The sequence below is a fragment of the Papio anubis genome, chromosome 13 (assembly GCF_008728515.1).
Source record: "Papio anubis isolate 15944 chromosome 13, Panubis1.0, whole genome shotgun sequence".
NCBI classification, from domain to species: domain Eukaryota; kingdom Metazoa; phylum Chordata; class Mammalia; order Primates; family Cercopithecidae; genus Papio; species Papio anubis.
Genome location: NC_044988.1, coordinates 29455273 through 29468996, shown reverse-complemented (window position 1 = coordinate 29468996; position 13724 = coordinate 29455273). Strand labels below are relative to the sequence as shown.

Here is a 13724-nt window from a genome sequence, read left to right as displayed (position 1 = left end):
CTCTCATAAAACTAAAAGAAAAAACTACAATGAATGAGTGTAGAGAAACAGAAAAGCTAGAGTGGTTAAAGAACTGATACAATGTCTCTAGATGAATTCTTTAATTGGCTTTGTTTTTCTACTTTGCTATGCAATAAAATAAAAAGTATGAACCCTTTTTGAGGTGTTCATCTTCATTGGTCATCCAGGGAATCAATAACACACGTTTACTAGATTAGTTAAAATAAGTCAACAGACAATAACAAGCACTGTGAAGCAACTGAAACTCATACACCACTGTTGGGAATATCACTTCATAAAACCACTTTGACAGTATCTACTCCAGCTGAACTGCAGGGCCCAAAAATTGCACTCCTAGATTTACATCTAACTTAAATGTGTAGATATATTCACCAGAAAATACAAAATCATTCATGACAGTACTGTTCATACTGGTCCAAAACTGGAAACCCAGTGTACATCTACGATAGGATGAATAGCAGTATTCACATGATGGAACTCTATACAGCAATAAGCATGAACCCATAACCACATACAACATGGATCAATCTCACAAATATAACACAGAGGGAAGCTAGACACAAAAGAGTACATGCTCTGTGATCTCAGGTACACGAAGTTCAAAAACTGACTAAATTGATCTATGATATTAGATATAAGGATACCCCTGGGGTAAGAGTTGTGACTAGAAGGGGATATGACACCAAGATGGTCAGATTGGTCTGTGGCTCCATTTGGGTAAAGGAAATGAGGGAGTATTTGGCAGAACACTGAACTGAACCATCTCATGAGGGTCGGCCAGCCCTAAAAGAGGGGCACCCACTAGGCTATTATTTTTTATAGGAAAAAGCAGCTCTATTGAGATGAATAGGGAGGGACTGAGGGAGGGAGAAGGAGGGAGGGAGGAAGGGGAGGGAGGAAGGGGAGAGGGAGGGAGGGAGGAAAGGGAGGGAGGGAAGGGAGGAGGGAGGGAGGAGGAAGGGAGGGAGGGAGGGAGGGAGGAAGGGAGGAGGAGAGGGAGGGAGGGAGGAAGGGAGGGAGGGAGGGAGGGAAGGAGGGAAGAAAAGAGAAAAGGTGAATACAGTATTCAGGTTTCATTTCTACTTTTGTTCTTTGAGATGGAGTCTCGCTCTGTCACCCAGGCTGGAATACAGTGGCGTGATTTTGGCTCACTGCAACATCCACCTCCCGGGTTCAAGCAGTTCTCCTGCCACAGCCTCCCAAGTAGCTGGGACTACAGGTGTGCACCACCAAGCCCAGCTAATTTTTGTATTTTTAGTACAGACGTGGTTTTGCCACGTTGGCCATGGCTGGTCTTGAACTCCTGACCTCAAGTGATCTGCCTGCCTTGGCCTCCCAAAGTATCTACTTTTGTTCTAATTGCTTTTATTCTATTTTTCCCCAAGGTCAAAGGGTGAACCAGTCAGAATTAACAACAGAAATCTGAAAAAATTTAGCCAAAAATATTATGCAGATATCAAACACAAATTTACATTCTTGCCACTAACCAAGCCATATTTTATTAATAAGACAAATATCAAAAGAGGTTATATCTGCAATATACAATGAATGCAAACCAACAAGACTAGAGGTTCTTATGTGTTTCTTGGGTGATCAGATAATTATAAAAAGGGATTAGTTATGTGTTCTGAGAGTTAAACTAAGCCCCATTGCTCAATTATATTAACTAAATGAATTCAAAAAAAGAAAAACCCCAAAACACCCCCAACAGAGTTACAGGGCTCCTGACACTGTTTCCAATTAACTGATTGCTTTGGTAATGAAAAAAGCAAGAGAGCACCTATTTCTGACAGGTTTTTCTGCATGCACATCCACATACAAACACTCAACTCAGCCATGTGTTTGTAATAAGATTCTTCATTGGTGAAAATATCATTTGCTTCCAGCATTCATAATTTAAATGCAAAGTGCAGGGAAGGAAAAGGTAAACAGGTATCTGAGTTTAAAAGCCAAAGAGAGAAAATAAAAACTCAAATTATGCCACCTGCTAGGCTCACAAAGAGGACATGCTCATAGACAATTCCCATCTCTAGTGGCTGCAGTGTTTTAACAAGAGCCTCATTGTCAAGCATCCCCCATTCAAGGCAATTTTGCTGTTTTTCTGCTGTGTCCCTCCCCAACACCATACCATTCAACGAACCTGAGTTTTTCATATCTCTATGGTCTGGTAAAGAATAGACTGCTTTATTTTAAATCAGAAAGGTAACCAAAAGAAGACAACTAAAAATAATAAGACAAAAATAATAAGATATCTAATAAAAACTAGGAGACAGAGAGAAGAGGAAAGAAAGGTGTGAGGGAATATAAATTCCACTTCTTCCTTAGCAGGAAATTAACAGATACTGTCAAATTTATGAACCCAAGGATAGACTGGCAGTATATTTTATACTGCAAATTCTTTGACACTCCCATCAAGTGGCAGGTCGATGTCCCCTCTTCTTGAGTCTGAGCAAGTTTTGTGCTACAACCAATAGTTTGGCAAAAGGGAAGTTATGTAACTTCTGACACTATGTCATAAAGGGCCATGCAGCTTCCAACTGGTTTGCCCGAGGTGCTCGTAGCAGGGTGTGATGGTTAATTTTATGTGTTGACTTGGAGGATGTTTTCAGATGAGATTCACATTTAAATTAGGTAACTATGGGTAAAAGAGACTGCCCTCCATAATGTGGGTGGGCCTCACCCAAACAGCTGAAGGTATGAACTGAACAAAAAGACCAGCCTCCCTGAGCTAGAGGGAATTCTCCAGCAGACCACCTTCAGTCTTCTTCTAGATTCTCCTGGTCTCCATCTGTCGGCCCACACTGCAGATTTAGGACTTGCCAGCCTCTAAACTGAATAAGCCAATTCCTTGTTTTAAAAATCTCGTGTGTGTGTGTGTGTGTGTGCGCGTGTTGTGTATATATATACACACAATGTATGTGTATACATACACATATATATGTATACACACATATGTATGTATATATATACACACACACACACTATTGGTTATGCTTCTCTGGAGAACCCTTAGCAATACATGAGGGAAGCCTGCTGCCACACAAGTTCAACTACCTGGAGCCACCATGCTGAAGTCACCACGAAGACACGTAGTTGCCATGAAGACAAATGAAGTCAACATGTGTAGGTGCTCTGCTCAACAGTCATTGCTGAGCCCAGCATTCCAGCTAGTCCCACCAAGGCAGAAAGTCACGGGAGCGAAGCCTTTTTGGACCCTGTGGACCAGAACATCCACCAGCTGGGTACCAGGGAATGACCTCAGTCAACACCAAAAGCAGCAGAATCACCCAGCCCTGCCTGAATCCCTGATCCACAGAATTCAAAATACCATAAAACAAATTTTTAAGCCACTAAATTTTGGGGGCTAATTTGCTTAAAATAACAACTAGAAGAACTAAAAACAGAAACAGCAGTTATCACACCTAAACCAAGACTGTAGCTGAGTTGGGACCAGACAAGAGTGATGAGTTTTGTTTTTATTTTAAACTCCTGTGGTTTATATTATTTACACTATGTGTATTACAAATTTTAAAATTCAGATATCTAAAAATTAAGGGAATAACAGCAAACATGTTTAAAACTTACTGTATACCAGCCACCCTTCTAAGTGTTCTTGAGTCTGGACAGGTTTGTGACTGCCTCAACCAACAGAGTTGGTTTTAACTCATTCAATCCTCACAAGAACCCAATAAAGGAGGTGCTTTTATTATCCCTGTTTATAAATGGGAAATTGACACACAGAGAGGTTCAGTAACTGTGTCAAAGGTCACACAGCAAGCAATAGATGCTAGATTAAAAGTAGCCAGCCTGGGCCTACACCTGCAATATTTCCAGAGATCACCAGGCTGGCTTGGCAGTCACAAGTCACAGGAGGAAAGGTACAACCTCAAACTGCCATTCACCTGGGTCTCCAAGCATATGACTGACCATGGTATTATGAATCAAGCACTGCCAACTTTTACTTTTTCAAAACCTATTGCCTAAATGCAGTGCCCTTTACTCTAACTCCCACCTGTACACATTTTTCAAGGCATATCACCCGGATCTCTCTACTCAGCATTAATTTCTCCATCTCCTTCCTTTCCAGAGTGAACTTTTCATATCAATATTGCGTATTTCTATCATTTTGCCTATTATTAATATGATTTTGCATCATTATACATTCATTCCCTATGAACTCTTAGCTTTCTAGTCTCTGATTTCCCCCACCAAGGCCTTGCACATAATAGAAATTTAAGTACTGTTTACTAAAGTTAAGTGATACTGGCTTATTCTGAATGAAGGCTGGTCTAGCAGCCTTCATCTTAGAGAAATTATCACTGAATTTTACCTGAGGGGAAAGGAGAGGAGTTAAGATCTACAATTAGGCAAAGCAGCAGCCTACTGCATTCTAATCTCTGGCAGGTGTTTACCATTAAACTCCATGATGCTGACTAGAATGCACCAAACAGCTTTCTCCCAAAAAGCTCTAAGTACTTTTTTCTGCCTATATATCAGTTCACTTATTTTTGGCATCTTCCAGAAAAAGAATGGTAAGGAAGCCAGCATCACTGACCCCACTGTCCAGTGGTCAACTGGGGCTCTCCCTGTGCACCGCTGATCTCTCTCCTTGAGAAGGCTCAGTGTCTCTTTAGTGATGTCTGCTCCCTAGCCAATTTCTAGATTCCTTAAAGCTAAGCTCAAGTCTTACTTTTGGGGGAAGCAACTCCTAACCATCCAGACAAAAAAGATTTCTCCCTCAGAACTTAAACAAGTACTGCATTTGCAGAATAAACACTCCTTGGTCATGTATAAGAATTTTGCCTAACTGGTATTTTTAATTCTTAGATACAATTTCTGGACAATCAACTACTTAATGGTATGATCCTTCTTATATCCTTTCAAGCTCTTGGCTCAATACCTTTGCAAACAGTATCATATAAAGAAAACTAGTAAGTGATCGGTAAATGAAACTGCCACAAAAGTTCAATTTATGCTATTTTTAAAGAAGTTATCAGGGTCAACCTCACCATTATTTTCAGAATTGCAGTTTAACCCAATGAGACACCCTTTTGCAGGTAATGTATTAGCAATTTAAAGATTTCTTAGACTGGGTGCAGTGGCTCACACCTGTGTGCCAGCACTTTTAGGAGGCCAAGGAGGGAGGATTGTTTGAGGCCAGGAGTTTGAGACCTGCCTGGACAACCTAGCAAGACCCTGTCTCTTCAATTAAAAAAAAAAAAAAAAAGGAAAAATTAGCTGAGCGCAGTGGCACGTGCCCGTAGTCCCAGCTACTCGGCAGGCAGGCTGAGGCGGGAGGATTGCTTGGGCCTAGGAGTTCACAGTTACAGTGAGCTCTGATCCTGTCACTGCACTCCAGCCTGGGTGACACAATGATATTCTGTCTCAAAAAAATTTTTAAAAGAAAGATTTCTTTAACCAATTCCATATTAGGTTCAAGGACAACTCTGCAGGCAGCAGTTTAACAATAAAGATCTCAAGCCACATAAACAAAAATCTCAAATTTATGAAATACCCAAGACGGAGGTAAAAACTGTACGCACAAAGATGATTTCCACAACAGTATGTACTAGTAAAACACCAGAAATTAACACACATTTCTAATGAGAGGATTATTAAATGAAAGCATATCCTTAGACACATTCATGGACTAAAAAGTCATAGAGACTAAAGCAGTATTAAGATATTGTGTTAAGAAACAAAATACAAAATTGAATATTAGAATTGTGACTTCATAAAAACATGAACAGACATGGAAAAGCACTGGAAGTGAAGACAACAAATAATTAGTCTGAGAGGATGGGTTAAATACAGGTCATAATGGGCCGGTGGCTCACGCCTGTAATCCCAGCATTTTGGGAGGCTGAGGTGGGCAGATCACGAGGTCAGGAGATGGAGACCATCTGGGTCAACATGGTGAAACCCTGTGTCTACTAAAAGTACAAAAATTAGCTGGGTATGGTGCATGTGAATGTAGTTCCAGCTACTCGGGAGGCGGAGGCAGGAGAATCGCTTGAACTCGAGAGGCAGAGGTTCCAGTGAGTCCAGATCGCACCACTGCACTCAGCCTGGCGACACAGCGAGACTCCGTCTCCAAAAATAATAACAATAAATAGGTCATATTTTGTCCATGTGCCAAACTCTGCAGATCTACTGCTCTTCCAATTTAAAAAGGATGCCACAGAACTCTCTCACACTGCGGGTAGAAGTATAAACTCTACAACCACATCAGAAATCTGCTTGACCATATCCTCTAAACTGAATCCTAGTTCAGAACTTAGAAATTCTGCTTCTGAATAGAATTTGTACAAATGTACACATTTGTATTGGGTATTGTGTATCAAGACATATACTAGAATTAGAATGTTCAAAGTCACACTATCTGCCATGGAAGAAATTGGAAACTATGCAAATGCCCCTCAACCCTAAAAATTGATAAATTATAGTCATACAATTGAATATTACACAGCAGTGAAAATAATTGTACAGCCACAAGCAACAACACAGCTGAATCTCACAAATATCATGTTGAGAGAAAGAAACCCGGATACTAAAAGCTATATAGTGTGTTTGTGTAGAGCATGAAAACAGACAAATCTATCCACAGTTGGTATAACGGTTACTCTTCGGGAGGGGCAGTGATTGGACAAGAGTATAGGGGCACTTCTGCAATGCTGGCAATATTTTGGTTCTTTACCTGGGTACTTGTTATATGTTTACGTTCACTTTGTGAAGATGTACTCTTAAGATGTACAGCTATGGGCCAGGCGCGGTGGCTCACGCCTGTAATCCCAGCACTTTGGGGGGCCAAGGCATGGCGGATTACCTGAGGTTGGGAGTTCGAGACCAGCCTGACTAACATGGAGAAACCCCATCTCTACTAAACATACAAAATTAGCCGGGCATGGTGGTGCATGCCTGTAATCCCAGCTACTCGGGAGGTTGAGGCAGGAGAATCGCTTGAACCTGGGAGGCAGAGGTTGCAGTGAGCTGAGATCACGCCATTGCACTCCAGCCTGGGCAACAAGAACAAACCCCATCTCGGGGGGGGAAAAAAAAAGGGCCAAGCTGGGTGGCTCACACCTGTAATCCCAACACTTTGGGAGTCAGAGGCGGATAGATAACCTGATGTCAGGAGTTCCAGACCAGCCTGGCCAACATGGCGAAACCCCGTCTCTACTGAAAATACAAAAATTGGTGTGGTGGCTCACGCCTGGAATCCCAACACTTTGGGAGGCTGAGGTGGGTGCATCACGATGTCAAGAGATTGAGACCATCCTGGCCAACATAGTGAAACCCTGCCTCTACTAAAAATACAAAAATTAGCTGGGTGTGGTGGCACGTGCCTACAGTCCCAGCTACTCAGGAGGCTGAGGCAGGAGAATCGCTTGAACCCAGGAGGTGGAAAGGTTGCAGTGAGCCAAGATCTCACTACTGCACTCTAGCCTGGCAACAGAGCAAGACTCTGTCTCAAAAAAAAAAAAAAAAAAAATTAGCCGGGCATGGTGGCAGATGCCTGTAATCCCAGCTACTTGGAAGACTGAGGCAGGAGAATCGATTAAACCTGGGAGGCAGAGGTTGCAGTGAGCTGATACTGTGCCATTACACTGTAGCTTGGGTGACAAGAGCAAAACTCCGTTGGCGGGGGTGTGGGGTGTGGGAGATGTATGCCTATGGTACAGCTCTTCCTCTTGTTTTGAGAGAGGATATTGCTCGGTTGTCTAGGCTGGAGTGCAGTGGCATGATCACAGTTCACTGCAACCTCAAACTCCTGGGTTCAAGTGATCCTCCCGCCTCAGCCTTCCAAGTAGTTGGGACTACAGATGTATGTGCCACCACACCCGGTTATTTTTTATTTTTTAAGTAGAGATGGAGTCTTGCTATGTCAATGTTCTAAATTACAAAAAAAAAAAAAGATGGCATAAGCCAACTCACCCATGCAACAGGCCTAAAACTTCCCCAAACACTTGAAAACAAGTTGACTTTTTATTGAAGGGTGAGTGAGAAGTGTAGTGAATATTGCATAATTTGGATAGCTTCAACTCTCCTTACTAAAAATGATTTTTAATACATGCACACATTATCCAACAAAAAGCCAGAGTAAAGGGTCCAATTTTTCAGACCCACTCTGCTGCTTCAGAATCTGCTCACCCTACAGTTACTCCATCTTAACAGTCCTCAGCTCCCACAAGCACTGCCCCTTTAGGCCATTCTCCCATCCCTCTCCCCAGTTCCTTGCACTGCCCCCAACTAGATCCTTTTCCATCCTCCTCCTCCCACCTGGGCTAAAAAGTTAATGTATGCACACACTAACTCAGAACTATTTATGAACAGACACCGATACTCATGAAATGAAACTAGTCTTCAGTGTATCAATTCCAGTAGCCATTTGCCTGTGGTTTTTTGGTTTCTTTCCTTGGGGCCAGTTTGGATATTTTAAAAAATTATTTTTAAGCCTACAGTCTTTTTTCCTTCTAACATTCCCTGCCGAGAGCGCACACACATATACACCCAGAACTCACTTTTGCTGAGGTAGAACCTCGACTAGAGTGATTTATGGACTAGGCAAGTCTAGAGTCCAGAGAGCATCCCTGTGCCCTAAGGGGATAAAATGTATTCCCAATTTGTGTATCTCTAAAGGAGGCAATTATTCCTCTACTGGAAGCTTCTCGTCCATCCTTATTCATTTTAACCTCCCCATAGGACAGTCAATACTTAATTTTTCTTCCATTGCTTCAGCAGCACCTTTCCCCAAACCTAGTAACAGAAAAAGGACCGAAGGTAATAACCTCTCGTTTTTTCACTCAACCTCTATCTTGGAAAAACTTCCTAAGTAGCTGCCTTAAAATGAGGGAGAAGGGCTGGGAGACGTTAAGAATGACTGCTAATCGGTATAGGGTTTCTTTTTGGGGGCAACAAAACAGAACTAGATAGTAGTGATGATTTCATCACTTTATGGATATATTAAAAACCACTGAATTTTACACTTTAGAAGAGTAAATTTTTATGTTTATTACACTTCAACTTTTTAAATAAAACGTGACACTTCTCAACACTTTAGTAGAGAAAGTTTGATGAAAAGAGAAACTGGCAGATGAATGCTAGTTAGCTGTTACACCACCTAAAAATGAACTTGAATAAACTCAGGAATCCAAAATAAGCAAACAGACCCTAATTTCCATTCAACTCCAGAGGTGGGGGGCAATGAAGGTGAGGAAAGGAATTGCACGATTATAGATCTGGATGATTAAGCTTCTTTATTAGTCTCGGGTATCAGGGTCTAATAGAATCCATTATTTAATAAGATGGGCTGACCCTCCGTAGAGGCCATGTGCAGAAAGCGAGCGCTGGGGGACGCCATAAATTGTTGTTAACGCTAACACGGCCAAGGCCTTCACTAGGTCATGCTCGTGCAGCACGGCTCGTGCTGACCTGCAAGAGTCACCAAGAACAGTTGCCTCTGAAAGTTCCATGGGACCCAGGTGAAGAAGACGAATGGTCAAGGGGCAGTGGCTGCTGCGAGTGCCACTGCGTGTTCGCCAAAGCGGCATGGAAAACGGGACATTCAGGGGCAAGCCCGCTTAACGGCCCCTGCACCTTCCTTCGACCTGGAACAGCTGGTCCTCCGAAACCCACGCTGTCCGCGCCCGGCTGGGCTGCCCCCAGAGGCCCTGAGCGCCGCAGCGCCCACACACACCCCTCCCCCACCTCCCCGCCCTCCAACCCTGGCCGGAGCCATCTCGGAGTTGGCGGAGGGCGACCTGAAGCCACCTGCCCCTCTGGGGCCGAGGATAAAGGGGTCTTGACCGCCACTCCCTCCTGCAGAGCACAGCACCGAACTTCACGGAGAGCCGCTTCAGAGAGGGTCCCCCATTCCACCCTGGGCTGGGGAACGGCCCAGAGGCATCCAAAGGCCAGAGCTCCGGGCCGGGGGCGGGCAGGCGCCCGCACCTTCCCGCCGGCCGGCCCAGTCCGAACTTTCTCGCTGCTCTGTGCCCAGCGCGCCTCTCCGTCTTCCAGACCGGCCGAGCTCCGCCGCTGCACAGCGCGCCAAACTCCGACAGCCGCGGGGCCGACACCACCTCTCGGACCCCTCCCTAGGACCGCCCCGAGGCCGCCGGGTTCACCCGGGCGAGCGGGAGCCCGCGGGGCTGCCCTCCGCCACCCCCACGGCCACCGTGCGACCCCAGCGCGCGCCAAGTTGGCTCGGCGCGGGGGCCAGCCTGAGGCAGCGGTAGGGGCCTGGCGCTCCGGGGCAAACCCTTAGCGAAAAGGGGCGCAGCGCAACCCTCTCGCGTCACTCACCTTCAGCCGCTCTTCCCAACCTGCCGGCCGTTCGCTCACTCCGCCGCGGACCCGGAGCTCGGGGAGGGGCGGGGCGCAGGGGGCGGAGTCGGCCCCGGCTGGCAAGCGCCAGAATTAAACCCTGAATGGCACAGGAGCCTTCGGGCTCTGCGGCCGCCGCCTGGGCGGGGAAGCTGGGGCAGACCAGCAAGCCTCTCAACCCGGGGTGGGAGACAGCTGTGGCTGCGGCTGCACTCCGAAGCGGCGCGTGAGAACGGCGCGCCTGGTGAAGCTCTGACTGCTCCCTCAGTCCCGAGGACGCCCGGCTCTCCGCCGCGCGCTCTTTGTACCGCGGAGCCGGCAGCGGGCGGATCTCTGCGCCTGCGCGCCGCTGCAACTCCACCAGGCCCACGAGGCACCTTCGTGCACCTTGGCCGCCTCGCCTGGCCCGCGGGCCTTGCCGCGGCGAGAATTAAGCAGAAGAGCTTCCTCCACCCCGGCTTCCTCCTTCTACCAACCCGTATTTACCACCTCCATCCTCGCACACACACCCGCAAGGGGAAAAGAAATCCACCCCACCGTGAGACGGTGCGGTCCTCCCATCTCCGACTGGGGCGGGCGGGGGGTCCTGGCAACGAGGATGGCCTTGCAACGTCCACCCCAGCGCGTTTGTACCGCCCCTCCCTCCACGCCGCTAAGAAGTTTGCTGACCGCGGATGAGAGAGGGACGGGAGCGTGCAGAGGTGTTTCCCACAGGTGCCTCATCAGCGGCCAGAAACCTCCCGCCTACAAGGGCACCTCCCTTGTGACCTTCGTGCATTCGCCCTGGCTCGGCGGCAGGACAGAGTCCTCAGTGGAAAGGGGAGGATGCGTGTTCAGAAGGTTCCAGGTGTCTGGGGACTCCATAGAAGACCCAATGCCTGCCTCAGGGACTCAGGATTGAACTGGCTTCCTAGTTCAGTCCTAAATACGCGATTTGGAGCAATCCAGTAGGTACAAGAGAAATTAGTAGGGATTGAGAAGTTGTAACTTTAGTCTTTCAAATTGAAGGTAGCTAGAATAAACAGAAGAGCTTGGGAACAGAAGGAACGACTTTATAAAACCAGGTATTACTTAAAAAACAATGTCAGCTCTTCAATCAACTGATTTTCTTAAGGGGGAGAGTCCTCCCCTCACCCCCAAGCTCTCTAGCACCGCACACATCCAGCAGGGCGTTGCACACGCTTAGTCTTTTTTGTAAGTGTGCAAGTGAAGAGCCATCAAACTTTACTAGGCAACATGCTTGCCTCTGGGGAGAAGACGCTGCTTCTCCACAGTTCACAGCGAAGCACACCTGCAAATTCCTGAACTTGATGGCTCCTGACTGTTTAGGGAATAGGTAAAGGGCAGCTGGAAGAGATGTGAAGGCAGGAAACCTCATTTTGAATCTCAGCCCCTTTGCCAGCTCACTGGGTGGCAGTAAACAAACTCTTTCCTCCTCCTGGGCCTTTTTCATCTGTAGAATAGGGCATTGGATGCAGTAGATATTTTCTAAAATCCTCCCCCCCCCCCACTCCGCCCCAAATGTCTACTATTCTATGAAAAGGAGAATTGTTTCCATGGTGATAAGGGATGAGATATCAGAGGCAGCAGGACTCCTGCATTTAAAAAGTACTCGTGGGCCCAGTGCGGCGGCTCAGGCCTATAATCCTCGCACTTTGGGAGGCAGAGGCAGGTGGATCACTTGATTCCAGGAGGACAATACGGTGAAATCCCGTTTCCATAAAAAAAAAAAAAAAAATTAGCTGGGAGTGATGGCGCGGGCCTGTAGTCCCAGCTACCCTGGAGGCTAAGGTGGGAGGATCACCTGAGCCCTGGAGGTCGAGGCTGCAGTGAGCAGAGATCGAGCCACTGCCCTGTAGCCCAGGCGGCAGAGTGTAACCCTGTCTCAAAAATAAATAAATAGTGCCCTCGACTGGGTGCGGTGGCGCACACATATAATCCCAGCACTTTGTGAGGCCGAGATGGGCAGATCACTTGAGGCCAGGAGTTCAACACCCGCCTGACCAACATGGTAAAACCCCATGTCTACTGAAAATACAAAAAAATTCGCTGGGCATGGTGACGTTCACCTGTAATCACTTCAGCCTGGGCGACAGAGCGTGTCTCTTGTCTTAAAAAAACAAAAACAAAAACAAACAACAACAACAAAAACTCCCCAGAATTCCCAGCCTTCATCTCTCCTTTATTTCTCCTTCTTTGCATTTAGTCAGTAAACATTGATAGGCCCTCAAGAGTAAGCAAAACTAATCAATCAAAAGTATGGCAGATTCTGAATTTTTAGTGGATTTATACAACTCACATGCCATACAATTTACTCCTAAAATATATAATTCAGTGGTTTTGAATTTATTCCCAAAGTCACGCAACCACCACTACTAATTCCAGAACATTGTCATCCCAATAAGAAACCCCATACCCATTAGTTGCTCCCCATTCCTCCCTACTCGCAGCCGCTGGCTACCACTAATTTACTTTCTGTCTCTATGGATTTGCTGATTCTGGACGTTGCATATAACTAGGAACATAACAACATGCTACTTTTGGTCCGGCTTCTTTCACTTAAGGTAATAGTTGCAAGGCTCATCCATGCTGTAGTATATTTCTGTACTTTCTTCCTCTCCCCACCCATTATACCATTTATTGATGATAGAATTGTACTGGAAAACAGTCACAAAAGAACAATCTTTGAATAGAACTGTTTACTAAGTGAAACATTTCTTGAAATATAACATGCGAAAGATTGTCAAACATGTCAGCATAGAAGCCCTCGGATTTATACAGAGACTCTTGGCTGGGCACTCGTGCCTGTAATCCCAGCATTTGGAGAGCCCAAAACAGGAGGATAGCTTGAGCCCAGGAATTTGACTGAGACCAGCCTGGGCAATAAAGTGAGACCTCATCTCTATTTTAAAAAATTAACAATTAAGAAAATTAAAATACTCTCAGCAGTAATTTTCACAAATTCCAATTTTGTGTGTGTGTGTGTGAATACCTGTATTTGGGAACAATGAAGCATATTTTAGCTGGGCTTCTTGCAATAGATGTGCTCACACTGAGATATATGAAAGAAAAGAATTATTTTTGGTCAATGGATAAGCCCTTAGCTATAAATGGAGGCAACAAATAGCTTCTAAATATCGAATGGTCTATTCAACACTATATATTTTTTTTTTTGTAAAGTTTGTGATTGGTCCTTGGTGCCTTGATTGATTTCTTCTCATTTTCAAGAAAAGACAGAGACTAGTATTGAAGACCTTGCAGGCAGACACCTTATTGAGGCCACTTTAACCAGTCAGTGAGTTGTTTGGTCCTCGTTGAAAGTTCTTGGCATAGATTTAAAACAGAACTTTTAAGAGTTTTAAAGTCCTAAGTTGCAA

The 13724-nt window shown here is 45.5% G+C and overlaps 1 protein-coding gene across 3 annotated transcripts in view; it reads right to left on the bottom strand.

The window, feature by feature from the left end:
* The window catches only part of KANK1 (KN motif and ankyrin repeat domains 1), a 238363-nt gene extending 227784 nt beyond the window's left edge, over window positions 1–10579 (bottom strand). For 2 of the 3 annotated variants that reach the window (XM_031654160.1, XM_003911762.4), the window contains exon 1: window positions 10327–10576. The gene's annotated coding sequence lies outside the window, so the exon portion shown is untranslated. Of the gene's footprint in view, window positions 1–10326 lie in introns of all 3 variants that reach the window. The other variant, XM_031654164.1, reaches the window with a different exon arrangement.
* Between the last annotated feature and the right edge of the window lie 3145 nt (window positions 10580–13724).